This window comes from Rhinopithecus roxellana, chromosome 3, assembly GCF_007565055.1.
Source record: "Rhinopithecus roxellana isolate Shanxi Qingling chromosome 3, ASM756505v1, whole genome shotgun sequence".
Lineage (NCBI taxonomy): Eukaryota > Metazoa > Chordata > Mammalia > Primates > Cercopithecidae > Rhinopithecus > Rhinopithecus roxellana.
In genome coordinates this window covers 2,449,770-2,463,552 of record NC_044551.1, presented here as the reverse complement: position 1 = coordinate 2,463,552, position 13,783 = coordinate 2,449,770, and the positions used below count along the sequence as shown (strand labels likewise).

Below are 13,783 nucleotides of genomic sequence, written 5' to 3'. Positions count from 1 at the left end.
CCTGAGTGCCTATTCAGCTGTAACCCCAGTTCTTTCTTATTTCTCCTACATTTAAAATCACTTAACAGGCTGGGCATGGTGGCTCACGCCTGTAATCCCAGCACTTTGGGAGGCTGAGGTGGACAGATCACTTGAGATCAGGAGTTCAAGACCAGCCTGGCCAACATGGTGAAACCCCATCTCTACTGGAAAAAAAAAAAAAAAAATTAGCCAGGCATGGTGGCGGGTGCCTGTAATCCCAGATACTTGGGAGGCTGAGGCACAGGAATCACTTGAACCTGGGGGGCAGAGGTTGTAGTGAGGCAAGATCGTGCCACTGCACTCCAGCCTGGGTGACAGAGTGAAACTCTGTCTCAAAAGATAATAAATAAAATAAAATCACTTAATAATATGACACCTGGAATAAAGACCACACGTAATCTGCTTGAATCTAAAGGGACATGCAATGGAAGCTTAAATACACCATTTTGTAGTTGAAAAATTTTTCAGGAAGGGACTGGACAGTAAGAATGCTTATTGCCCTACAGAGGGTGACATGTCTGGATTTATAGTGGGAAAATACATACAAATAGTCTCCAGAGTTTTAAATCGTCTGCTCATTACAGAACCTCATTTCAGTGTAACAGTTCTCTGGTGTATGAAATGGATGGAAGCAAAAGTTATGGTGGATTTACAAACCAAAATTCAACTGTCTCATTTGATGTGTATGAGAGGACAGCATGCATCCGTAGTCCAGCTAGGGAGGATGAGAAGGGAAGATCATTTGAGCCTCGGAATTCAAGTTCAGCCTGGCCAACATAGTGAGACCTCATCTCTAAAAACACCAAAAGTTTTTTTTTTTTTTTTTTTTTTTTTTTTTTTATTAAAAAAAAGTGAGGGGACAGAATGTCGTATGAAGAAAGTATAAGTTTTAGAATCTGACTGCTGATTCTGGCCTGGTTGGCACCCAATCCTTGGGCAGGTTTCCAGCTCTCTGAGCTGTTTTCTTCCTCTGAAAATAAAGCCGTCTCTCTAGTCAGGGTTGTTAGAAAGATCAGTACTTACATGTCAGGCCACTAGCACAGAGCCTAGTAAATTAACAATGGCAGCTGCTATGGGACATGACATTTCATGTCTGAAACATATCCAGGGTTTTGTCAAAGAGCAAGTGTTCAGCTATAGACTTTATGGGTGAAGTTTTAGCACATTTATTGGGCAAACTCTAGTTTCATGAGATACTCATATAAAGTTTTAGTTCTTGAAATTTTTTTCTATTTCGTAGCACATTGGTGTATTTTTTGCTTATGATATGACTACAGGAGGGGATTGAATATAGAATTCACAAGTCTAAATTTGTGTTTAAAGAATGGGTTGGCTCAGTTTCATCTACCAAATTAGAATGATCTTACCCTTCAAGTGTATTGTAAAGTGTAATAGAAGTCAATGGGAGAGAAGCCTCTTCCTTACAATAGTAGAAAGAATCATGGAGTTAGAAAATCAATAGGCTGCGTGCGGTGGCTTATGCCTGTAATCCCATCATGTTGGGAGGCCAAGGCAGGAGGATCACTTGAGCTCAGGAGTTCAGGACCAGCCTGGGCAACATAGTGAGACCCTGTCTCTACTTAAAATAAATAAAGAAAATTAGAATAATAGAAAAAGGAAATAGATGCTTACATCAGTAAATACAAGTGTTTTTTTGTTTTGTTTTGTTTTTTGAGATGGAGTTTCACTCTTGTTGCCCAGGCTAGAATATAGTGGCACAATGTCAGCTCACTGCAACCTCTACCTCTGCCTCCTGGATTCAAGCAAATCTCCTGCCTCAGCCTCCCAATTAGCTGGGATTACAGGTGCCCACCACCACACCTGGCTAATTTTTGTATTTTTAGTAGAGACGGGGTTTCACCACGTTGGCCAGGCTGGTCCCCAACTCCCAACCTTAGGTGATCTGCCCGCCTTGGCCTCCCAAAATGCTGGGATTACAGGCGTGAGCCACCATGCCTGGCCAAAATTGTTATTTTTTTTAACAACTTTCCAAGTGCTTGGAATTATGAAAGCAGCATTTTAAATTTTTGAAAGTATTTCCCTACATATTAACCTAATCTTAAGCCACTAATACTGTTTAAGATTTAAAATTATCTTGGCAGTCAGAAGTAAAATCCAGAAAAGGTAAATGACTTGCTCAAGGTGGTTCCTGCCGGATCTAGAACCTTCATCCCATAGCCTCCTGGGATTGGGTTCTTTCATAGACTATCAGCTTAAGTACTTTTTGGAAATAAAAGAAAATGTAAATATATAAAAGACAAGAAAGCAAACTTGTATCTTCTCTGGGGTAGTTTAGCAGTAGTTCTGACTTAAAAGAGGATTCGACCAGAGAGATACTATTTCTAATATGAAACTCTTTGGTTCTGTGAAATTGGTTGAAGAGGCTAAATTTGATACGAGATCTGTCTCGATGTGGTGAGCCCTTGGAATATTCCTCAGTACAACATGGTGAGGGGTGGGTGGCCTGGTGTCTTTAGGACTCTTCCAGTGGCATGTGAGCAATAGCATCTGTTATCCTGTTTCTTTGTGAAACGATTGACCAATCCCACAGGCTGAGCTGTCTCACTCACTGAGAAGCAGCAGGACAGAGTGGTTAGGGCAAGGTGATGGAGTTCGATGCCAGCATTTGTGTGTCTGCTCTGGTCACTTGCCAGCTGTGTGACTCTGGACAAGGATAATAGTGAAGATGACAATAATAATAAAACCTGCCTCATAGGGCTGTTGTGAAGATTAAATGAGTTAATATTTGCAAAGACTTGAGAATAGCACCTGGCATATAGAACGTGCTATACAAACATTTTTAAATTGTGGCAAAAATTGGCCATTTTAACCCTTTCTTTTTTTTTTTTTTTTTTTTTAATTTGAGATGGAGTTTCACTCTTGTTACCCAGGCTGGAATGCAATGGTATGGTCTCAGCTCCCTGCAAACTTCGCCTCCTGGGTTCAAGTGATTCTTCTGCCTCAGCCTCCCGAGTAACTGGGATTATAGGCGCCCGCCACCTGGCCAGTTTTTGTACTTTTAGTAGACACGGGGTTTCACCATGTTGGCCAGGCTGGTCTCGAACTCCTGACTTCAGGTGATCCGCCGCCTCAGCCTCTTAAAGTGCTGGGATTACAGATGCGAGCCGCCATGCCTGGCCCGTTTTAACCATTTTTAAGTGTACGTTTCTGGGGCATTAACTACCTTACATTGTTGTGCAACCAACATGAATGATCCATTCTCTCCTCCCCCACAACCCTGGCAACCTCTATTCTACTTCCTGTCTGTATGAATTTGACTACTCTTGGTACCTCATATAGCTGGAATCATACAGTGTTTCTTTTTCTGACTGGCTAATTTCACTTAGAATAATGTCCTCAAGGTTTATCCACACTGTAGCATGTGTCAGTATTTCCTTCCTTTTTAAGGATGAATAATATCTCCTTGTATGTATATACCACATTTTGCTTATCTGCTTTTCTGTTTGTGGACTCTTGAGTTGCTTCTTCCTTTTGGCTATTGTGAATAGTGCTGGTATGAACTTAGGTGCAAATATCTGCTGGAGTCCCAGCTTTCACTTATGTTGGGTGTATACCCAACAGTGGGATTGTTGGATCATATGATAATATTACGTGTAACTTTTTGCACAATTGCCCTACTGCTTTCCACAGGAGCGGCACCAGTTTATATCCCTACCAACAATACATGCAGATTTCATTTTTTTCCACACCTGCACCACTACATGTTGTTTGTTTTCCTAATGCTTTTTTAAATATGTAAAAATATTGAAGGAATTTATTAACCAACAGTCATAAATCCAGTGTTGTTAAGTTGTTGCCTTAGTCTTTTTAAAGAGGAATGAGTAAAATATTTTGATGAGAGAAGATTTGGGAAATCTTCTGGTTAATCAGATGCTGGTTAATCAATGTTTACCAGCAAAGCCCTCCTTCTGTGTTTCTAGAACCCTCCTTCTGTGTTTCATCTAACCTCTCCTTGATCTAACACTCCCATCCCCATCCTTTGCACTCTACTTTTAAGGAGAAAGGCAAGTCATAGGTAGTAAGCTCATAATAAGAATTCGTTTAGAACCAAACTGCTTTTTAGTTTACATACTGCAGTGTGTAAAGAATGAGTTGGCTCCGTTTCATCTACCAAATTAGAATGATCCTACCCTCCAAGTGTATTGTAAAACTTGTATGAACAGACTGAGCATATCCAGCATAAAAGTAGCCCATCCCTGGAAAAATATGTGGGGAAAAAACAGATGGAATGAGAAAGTTCTGGTTCCTCTCTGGCCTGTGTTTTTCCTCTTGACGTGCTTCCTTACTTTGTGAGCTCAAGTTTCAATGGGTGCCAGGGGCACCAGTCCATTAAGAAGATCATGTCTGTTTTGCGAGCAGTTTCCAGAAGGCTCTGTGGATCACAGAGATTGGTAGTAACCTGGGGCATAGCCCAATTCAGCAGGAAGCAGTTAGAGTGGTCATCAGTCAACCTCCCCAACAGCACTTGGGTTTTCCTGTTGAGGGCAGGGACTGAGAGACAGGACTAGCTGGATTTCCTAGGCCGACTAAGAATCCCTAAGCCTAGCTGGGAAGTTGACTGCATCCACCTTTAAACACGGGGCTTGCAACTTAGCTCACACCCGACCAATCAGGTAGTAAAGAGAGCTCACTAAAATGCTACTTAGGAAAAAACAGGAGGTAAAGAAATAGCCAATCATCTATTGCCTGAGAGCACAGGAGGAGGGACAATGATCGGAATATAAACACAGGCATTCAACCTGGCAACGGCAACCCCCTTTGGGTCCCCTCCCATTTTATGGGAGCTCTGTTTTCACTCTATTAAATCTTGCAACTGCAAAAAACAAAAAACAAAAAAACAAAACAAAAAAAACCATGGGGCATAGCTAGACCCATCGAGAGCTGCCGGAATCAGTGGGTCGAGTGTCTTGAATAAAATGCTTCTTCCCAGGAAAGATGCCTCCCAGCTGGGTTCCCTAAGCTGCCTGCACATATTTGACCAAGTGTGAGCTAAGCTGGGGTCTGTGCCCAGTTGGTTAAACATGAAGTCGCTTATGTGGCCTGAGACCTCTGTGCTGTTAAACCAGGAGCTGCTGGTATGCAGACCTATGCAGCCCGTCGGGTACACATAGCACATCTTCTCAGAAATGCCAATTTTACTAAGTTTGGGGGTGGGAACCCCTTCTATTTTAAATACTGAAACATAGATAAATTGTGGATTAAAATGAAAAATGGATGATTTTTTTAAAAGGTTGAGACAGACATGATACTTTATGCTAATTGGGCTTTGAGCTGTGCCCACAAATATTCCTTTTCACCCCTCGTTCATTCCATGTATTTCCTCTCTTCTGCATTTAGGGTTTTCTATGAAAAAGCTTATTGTTGCACAATTTGGGAAGCCTGGGGTGTGTGTGGAGGGCCAGAGAGACTCAGAAAGGCTGGTTTGCATCTCCTAAAGGTAGCGTGGCCAGTAAGAGTCAGACTGCTGCACGGCTGTGCTCACCACGTGTCATCTGTGATCTTGAACAAATGGTTGGGCTGTCTCAAGCCTCTGTTTCCACTCTGTAAAGTGGGAATAATACCAGTGTCATAGGATTGTTGTGGGTTACATGTTGTGCAATGAAGAGGAGCTGGTGCTGGCTTTGTCTGTGGCTGTGGAAAGGTGGGTAAGGAGATGAAGCCTCACCTGCTGCTTCTATTAGTGCCTCTCCTAGCCCTCTATCCTTACTTATTCATGTAGCAAGGTCTCTACATGCTGGAACTCACAGCCTTCTTTTATTGCTGAATTTCTTCTCTCTGCCCTTCGTCTCCCCTTAGATAATTCTAACTCCTCCAGACCGGATATCAAGATGAAAGGAAGGCTGGCTTGGGGAAGGGTCTGGAGTAGCTGAAGATCTGGAGTACCTGAAGACTACTCCAGAGGACTTTACCTCCAAGGGCAAGAAACCCATCTGGTGTGCTGCTCAAGGCTCTCCATAAGTGGAAGCATCAGGATGGTAGTGAATGGAGCACTAGGAGAGGAAATGGGGAAGCAAGGATTTTGAAGAGCAGATGAGAGCCATTATCTTTAATCTCCACCTCCATTCCCATGGATGCAGCTCTAAACATGTTGCAAGAAAAAGCAGATCCACGTGGACTATGAATACCGGTCAACTGGCAAAATGAGCTTGGTTTGCCTATTTAAATTAATAGTAATTATTGTAATATCATCAGTGACTTAACAATTGATACCCAGTGGACTGTATGTGATTCTCTTGCAGGCATGTGTATTATCAGGTGTTCCAGTTTAGCTGCCATGAAAGAACTTTTATCAGTAGAATGAACATGTGCCCAGCTTCTTGATTTTGAGCTGTCACCTGGTCTTCTCACTGTCATCTCACAACCATACTCCTCTCATCTATCTGGCTTAGAAACAGCTGTAAATGACCTGGGGGTCTCCCTTCACATATTCTTGAGAAGCTCAAAAACTTGGAAGGGTGGAGGGGAATGGCCCTCTTAGCTGTGTCCATAAAACAGAGACTTTGAAGGCTAAGGATTGGGACAGAAATACACCTTGATGTGTGTATATGATTTCTCTATTCTTGTCTTCACTTCTCCAGATGTGTTTTGCCACCCAACTTCCTTTCTTTCTCCTCCTTCAAACCTGACTTCAAACTCTCTTCATCTAGAAAACTGGCTCTGATTAATCCCATCATTCAACAACCTCTTTTCCCTCCCTCGGCTTTTCTGTTCTTTCACTTTAATTAGTTTGTACTTTTTCCAAAGGAGCTTTATAACCTTTCTCCAACTGTTAAATGTGTCTTCTCTTGTTAGATTGTAAACTGAGGTACAAAGTCCTTCCACCCTATCCCTTCTCTCTACCCATGAAGTGCTCTGCAACTATTTAAACATTAGTTAGAGACTTTGCCATATACCAAAAGAAACACATTCTGTTGTTGTATTTATTGGTTTTAATTACAAGTCAGTTAGGATGCATTTTAGGATTCTGCATCTCCATAATTCTCTGCCAGCACTTTGCACCTAGTGGACCATTAGTACCATTACTTTTCCATCCCTGCCTAGCTTCATAATTGTGGACACTTCTGCTGCACAAATGCTGGCAGGGCTCTCATGACTTAATTCTGAAATTGTATTTTAGTGGCTGATACACAGAGAAGATTTGGCTATCTCCTCTGGTCTGCAGCTGACATGTGGCATGAGGGAATTTACATACAGTACTATGGTCCAGTTCCCAGCCAAGAATTAAATGCCTGGAGGAGATCAGCTATTTAAATCTGAAGCAGAACAGCATGAATTATATTTAAGGTAGTTGCTGTTCTGGCTCTTGTATAAAGTTCTTTCAGCTGTGGGCTAAAGAATCATAATATCAGAAAACCTTCATGTCCGTTGTATGTTTATAAGAACATCTCTTCTAAACTGGGACCATTTACTTTCTGAGAGCAGTGGTACTGCATGTTAGAACAAAAAGCACACAGCAAGCCAAAACCAAAATGTTTGCAGCTTTGTTGCCCTAATGCGGTAAATTCTTTCCCATGAGAGTGCTGTTCTCTGTGTATTTTATACACTTTCCAAGTAGTTTACACAATCATGGGTTGTATACATTCTCTGCAGCCTGTAAACTTGATGTGAGCCTCACCCACACTGCCAACCCAACTCCCTTCCCACATCAGCCATTCCATTTCCTCCTACTGCTTTCTGTGCTGTTGACCTAAAAGAATAAAAATGTTTGCACTAATATAATCGGGTACCTCCAAAACACAAAAGTCAGTGAAAACTAAACAGAAACCAAGAATAGTTTTAAATACATGCCAACCCTATAGAGCAATCTATTAGCTCTAGGACCTTCAGTAAAGCACTTAACCCATTTGAGTCTTAGTTATGTGGAGGTAATAATACTTGTCCCATCTATCAGATGAGAGCTGCTCTAGTCATGAGAGAGAATTTATGTGGTAGCACTTTGTAAATATATACGACTTCTATGAAACTGAAGAGCTCAGCATGTTTGGTTGAAGTCTTGCTGCTTGCTGTTGGCACCATATGCAGTGTTTTATGGCTTCTCATGAGTCTGGTCTCCTTACAAACCCTAAATGTGTGGACCCGAGCTGATTTTCATGTCCTACTAAAACGAGAGAAGCTTCTTACTAATGAGAACTAGCCTAGGTGGCTTTAGTCCAGAATCTAATCACATTGAAATATATTCTTGATTCATGACTGTATTGTCAGCATATATCCATTTGCATAGTATGATCCACTTGAGAGCTGAGATTTTGGCAATATTTTTTAAATTGTCCTGAATCGTGTGTTAATTCGCACTCACTAACAAACAGCATATGCTTGCATTAATAGTACCCATCTGTTCAACATCATAGCCTTCTAATTGAGTCTGTTATATTAAACTTCTCTTCCAAATACAAGTTTTGACTTAAAGTCAGCTCCTTAGTATATCCCTGGAACAGTGAGATACCTTTATGTTTTGTACCCTTAATTGTACAAGCTTGTCTTTATGTAAATTGGCATATTGGGGTGACTTTCTGGTGCCGAGCCATGTCCTGTTTCCACCTCCACCATCTGAAGTCACAAAGTGAGCTGGCTGCTACTTGTTGACTTCCTTTTTCTTCCCCCGTATCGTGCTTCTCTTCCTCTTGTTCCTTCTATTGCCAGTCCTGCCCATGCAAAGCATCACCATGTTTTTCTTTCTTCTTCTAATTTGGATTTCATGTCACACAGGCTTGCTGCAGCCTTCTCATCACTGTCCAGGTTAGGTTCCCTTCCATTCATTCTCTTTCACTCATGTCTTACCCTACCTGTTTTCTCCCATTAGCCTGTCACACCCAAGCTATCTCTTTAGGCTGTTGGGCCTTCTAATAAGATATCATGGCATTAGTCATCTTCTGACCACTTCCTCTCTGCTGCCTTTGAACTTCTGTGATTTTTAGAAATATGGTAAAACTGACTAAATATTCATTGTACATTTTGAATGACCATGATCCTTTTCTAGAAGTTCAGATAGATCAGTTAGATGCATGAAAGTCATCCTTTGCAGTGGACCTGGTATTAATGCTTATTCCTCTTTATTTATTTATTTATTTATTTCTGTAACAGAACATTAAAACAAATTTAAGCCGGACACAGTGGCTCACGCCTGTAATCTCAGCACTTTGGGAGGCCAAGGCAGGCAGACAGACCACTTGCGGCCAGGAGTTCAAAACCAGCCTGGTCAACACAATGAAACCCCAGCTTTGCTAAAAATATAAAATAATTAGATGAATGTAGTGATGTGTGCCCATAATCCCAGCTACTCGGGAGGCTGAGGCACGAGAATTGCTTGAACTTGGGAGGTGGAGGTTGCGGTGAGCCAAGATCACACCACTGCTTTCCAGCCTGGGCAACAGAGTGAGACTGTCTTAAAAAAAGAAAAAACAAATTTCATCTATTGTTATTTCTGATATAGATATAGTAAAGTAATACAAGTAAATGGTATAGAGTATTTGGAAAATGTATAAGAATAAAAAAAAATAAAAAGAACAAATCTGACCTCAAGTGATCCACCTGCCTCAGCCTCCCAAAGTGCTGAGATTATAGGCATGCGCCCAGCCCTTGTTTTTTCTTTTGATCTTATTACAACCCTAGCATTCCTCATGGTCTAATTTGTCAATATTGAATATTAATTTTTTTTCTTTTGCTGGACTATATTTGAGATTTTTGGATCTCTGAGAATAAAAGCCTATAATTTTACTTTGTATACTTTCAAGATGGTAACATTAATTTTATATGGGTTTTTTTTTTTTGGTTTTTTTTTGAGACGGAGTTTCACTCTGTCACCCAGGCTGGAGTGCAGTGGCATGATCTCGGCTCACTGCAAGCTCCGCCTCCTGGGTTGACATCATTCTCCTGCCTCAGCCTCCTGAGTAGCTGGGACTACAGGCGCCTGCCACCATGCCTGGCTAATTTTTTTGTATTTTTAGTAGAGATGGGGTTTCACTGTGTTAGCCAGGATGGTCTCGATCTCCTGACCTTGTGATCCACCTGCCTCAGCCTCCCAAAGTGCTGGGATTACAAGGGTGAGCCACTGCGCCCGGCCAATTTTATATGGTTTTCAGGGAAAAACAAATTCACACAAATCTATCTGCTGATGAACAAGGTATCCATAATAATAGTGACACCCTCAGAAAAGCCTAATGGCTGCTGATGTCATCAAGCATTTACATGCAGGGAGACAGTGGCACTTCAGTTTAGTAGAAAGATCGTGAACTTTGGAACCAGTTGTTTTGAAAACCAATTCTGCCATTTACCTGTTTTTATGATCTTAGAATTACCAAAGACTAAACTCTCTGAGTTTGTTTCCCATTCGAAAAATGTATTTTCCAATCAATTCCTATCTTTTTTTTTTTTTTTTTTTTTTTTTGAGATGGAGTCTGGCTCTGTAGCCCAGGCTAGAGTGCAGTGGCCGGATCTCAGCTCACTGCAACTTCCGCCTCCCAGGTCCCAGTTAAGCAATTCTCCTGCCTCAGCCTCCTGAGTAGCTGGGATTACAGGCACATGCCACCATGCCCGGCTAATTTTTATATTTTTAGTAGAAACAGGGTTTCACCATGTTGGTCGGGCTGGTCTTGAACTCCTGATCTCGTGATCTACTCACCTCAGCCTTCCAAAGTGCTGGGATTACAGGCATGAGCCACCGCACCCGGCCTTCAATTCCTATCTTAAAGAGGAATGCAGGGACTAAGAAGTAATACATGCAGAATATGTGATGTAGTAAGTGCACGTTAAGTATTAATCCTTTCTGTCTGTGTTTTTTTTTTAACACATCATAAAGAGCTTACATTGATTAGAAGAATAAGTCATGTGCTGTATAATATACAGAAAAAAAACCCACTTGTAGCTGAGAGATTGTTTTGTTTTCTTGCATGTACTGTTGAGTCATGTGTGATATAATTTTTCATTTTTCCTAATAGTCAAGGGAAAATTAGGCCAAGCCTCACTGTTCTCTTGTCTTCTAAACCTCCAACTTTGTAGGAATATCCTCTGCTATTGTACTGTTTGGGGTGGTTTTTGTGAGGATAGGGACAGGGGACTGTTGTTATAAGACCTGCTAACTCGGCTGAACAGTTGTAAAATATTATTATTCCTATGGGGTATTAAAGTTTATGTAAATATCTGGGTCTTTAAACTATTAATTATCTGTAGAGAATAGGGAGAATTACTTTAGGATTGGTTCTAAATAACTTGGGACATTTTGCCCTGACCAACAGTGCAAGCATAAAAGGTTCATACCAAGTCCTAGGGAGCTGAGTTTCTTTCCCTTCTTCTAAATATAGTAGAAGCTTATCCAAACTAAAGATTTTTAAATTACCTTCTGTTGTTGGAGTTAAATTTATAAGATTGACCTTGGAAACTTGACACTTCATTCTTTCTTACTGAGATCTTTATGGGGATGGGAGGGCAGAGTGTATAGGAGCAGGCAGTGGGCAAATGGAATTTTCTCTGTGCCTACTTGGTAATAAGTAGAGGTTTGGTTTCCAAACTGTGTCTTGAAATTGTAGTTGTTCAAAAAATTTCAAATCTAGGAATCATTGCCTATAATTCTTCCGAATTAAGCAGAGTTCTAGATACACCCCACCCACAAACCCAGTCTGCAGACCAGCCCTCTGTATATGAGCCTTAACATCTCCATGGGCTGCTTTGGGTTTCTAGATAATGAAAAAAGAAATTAGATATTCTTATTCAGATTTACACAGCAGACCAAATGAATTTTCCTCTTGTGTGAAATTTATAAATAATTCATCTATTCTGGAAAGATGTCCTGGGTATGGAGACCCAGGTTTGGTTTAAAAACAAATGAACAGTCTGGTGCAGTGGCTCACGCCTGTAATCCCAGCACTTTGGGAGGCTGAGGTGGGTGGATAACCTGAGGTCAGGAGTTTGAGACCTGCCTGGCCAACTTGGTGAAGCCCCGTCTCTACGAAAAATACAAAAAAAAATTTAACCTGGCATGGTGGCACGTGCCTGTAGTCCCAGCTACTTGAGAGACTGAGTCACGAGAATCACTTGAACCCAGGAGGCAGAGCTTGCAGTGAGCCAAGATCGTGCTACTGCACTCCAGCCTGGGCAACAAGAGTGAGACTCTGTCTTAAAAAAAAAAAAAAAAAAAAAAGAACAAACAAAAAAACCAACAAGTGTTAAGTAGATGTTTATAAGTATGAAAAAAGTTTGGGGACTTTTGTATGAAAGTGGGATTCAGGAACCCTCTTTCATGTGTAGATCCTGATGCCATGTACATTGAAAGCATATTTGCAGAAAAGGATAAATTATTTTCATAAAGCCTAAACTCTCTCTCCATTTTCCTGCATAATTATGACAAGCTTCTTAACTATTCCAGGCCCTAGTGACCTCACTGCAACAAAGAGGGTATTGGCAGCCGATCAGAAACTCTTAACTCTTGTTGGTAAACTTGTCTTGTCACTGTTAGTTACCCTCATTTCTCCACCTGGGAAATTATTCTAATGCTAAACTTGAAGATTTGGAGCTTTGTCTTATGATGGTAGGTGGCCATAGTCGCTTACAGCCTTGTCTAACCTGAATATCCTCTGAAGTTGTGTGTTGATTTATAACTTTGGAAGGTTCTTAGAAATGTGTCATGGGGGAACAGTTCCAAGGATGATGTGGAAGGCAGGCTTTCCATAAAGTTCCCCTGCCCTTAGTATCTTGTGTGACTATTATGAGAGCAGCAAACTTCGTAGGACTAAACTTGGAAGGACACAGCATCTCTGCCTTGAAGCACAAAGTTGAGCACACCATTCAGCAGCCTTTACTGAGCACCTATTATTTCCTTTGCCCTTGGTAGAGATAAAGAAATGGATTAGACTCGAGGGCCTGTTCTCCATGTCTCCTAATTTTAGTAACTTGGTGAAGCCATGTTTTTAACATGGGGGTGGCAGTCTCTCTCATCGTTTCAGATTCTTCAGAGTGCCTGTGAATATGTATGGGGTTACTAACAACTTTGGCCTAAGGTTTGCCTATTTTTCAAAAGAAAATTGAGTTCAGGGAAGTTTGATTATGTGGTCCTTTAAAGCTTAAGATTAAGCAGCTGTGAAATACTTTTGGAAGCTGGTATGAACCTGGGATATACCACAGGTCAAATTTACAGAGTGTATCAGCTTACTTGAAATCTTGGACTTTAGGTTCTCTCATCTTTATGTTCCATTCTCCCATTCCCACCCCAGTTTTAGTGTCTTGGAATCAGTTCTCTTCCTTCTAGTGTGTTCTTTGATGTACAGATGCCATCTCTGATAACTATTCTTTAAGTTGTAAGGGGGGGAAGATATCCTTTTAGGTATTTTCTTCCAGACAAAAGCAGTTCCCAACTCTCAGAAGATGGTTCAATGAACAATTGAAATGAATTATATACTCGAGGATACTTAGGATTCTTTGTAGAAATTTTGAACCACATAGAATAACAATGTATATTTATAACGCTAAGGCTGGGCACCATGGCTCACTCCTATAATCCCAGCACTTTGGGAGGCTTAAGCTGGAGGACTGAGCTCAGGGGTTGGTTCAAGGCCAGCGTGGGTAACATAGTGAGACCTCGTCTCTACTGAAAATAAATAAAGGTTAAATTTTTTAAAATACAAAATAAAATGCTAAATTGTGGGCCCACCTTCCCCTCCCCTCCCCTTCCCTCCCCTTCCCCCTTCCTCTCCCCTCCCCTTCTCTTTCTCTTTCTTTCTTTCTTGCTTTCTTGCTTTCTTGCTTTTCTTTG

The 13,783-nt window shown here is 41.2% G+C and overlaps 1 protein-coding gene across 2 annotated transcripts in view; it reads left to right on the top strand.

The window, feature by feature from the left end:
- IQGAP2 (IQ motif containing GTPase activating protein 2) overlaps window positions 1–13,783 on the top strand; it is a 312,077-nt gene that overhangs the window by 44,850 nt on the left and 253,444 nt on the right. The window contains exon 1 of one of the 2 annotated variants that reach the window (XM_030926971.1): window positions 5,912–6,191. The exons of the other annotated variant lie outside the window; for it this stretch is intronic. The gene's annotated coding sequence lies outside the window, so the exon portion shown is untranslated. Of the gene's footprint in view, window positions 1–5,911; window positions 6,192–13,783 lie in introns of those variants that run through there. 2 annotated transcript variants of the gene reach the window in all.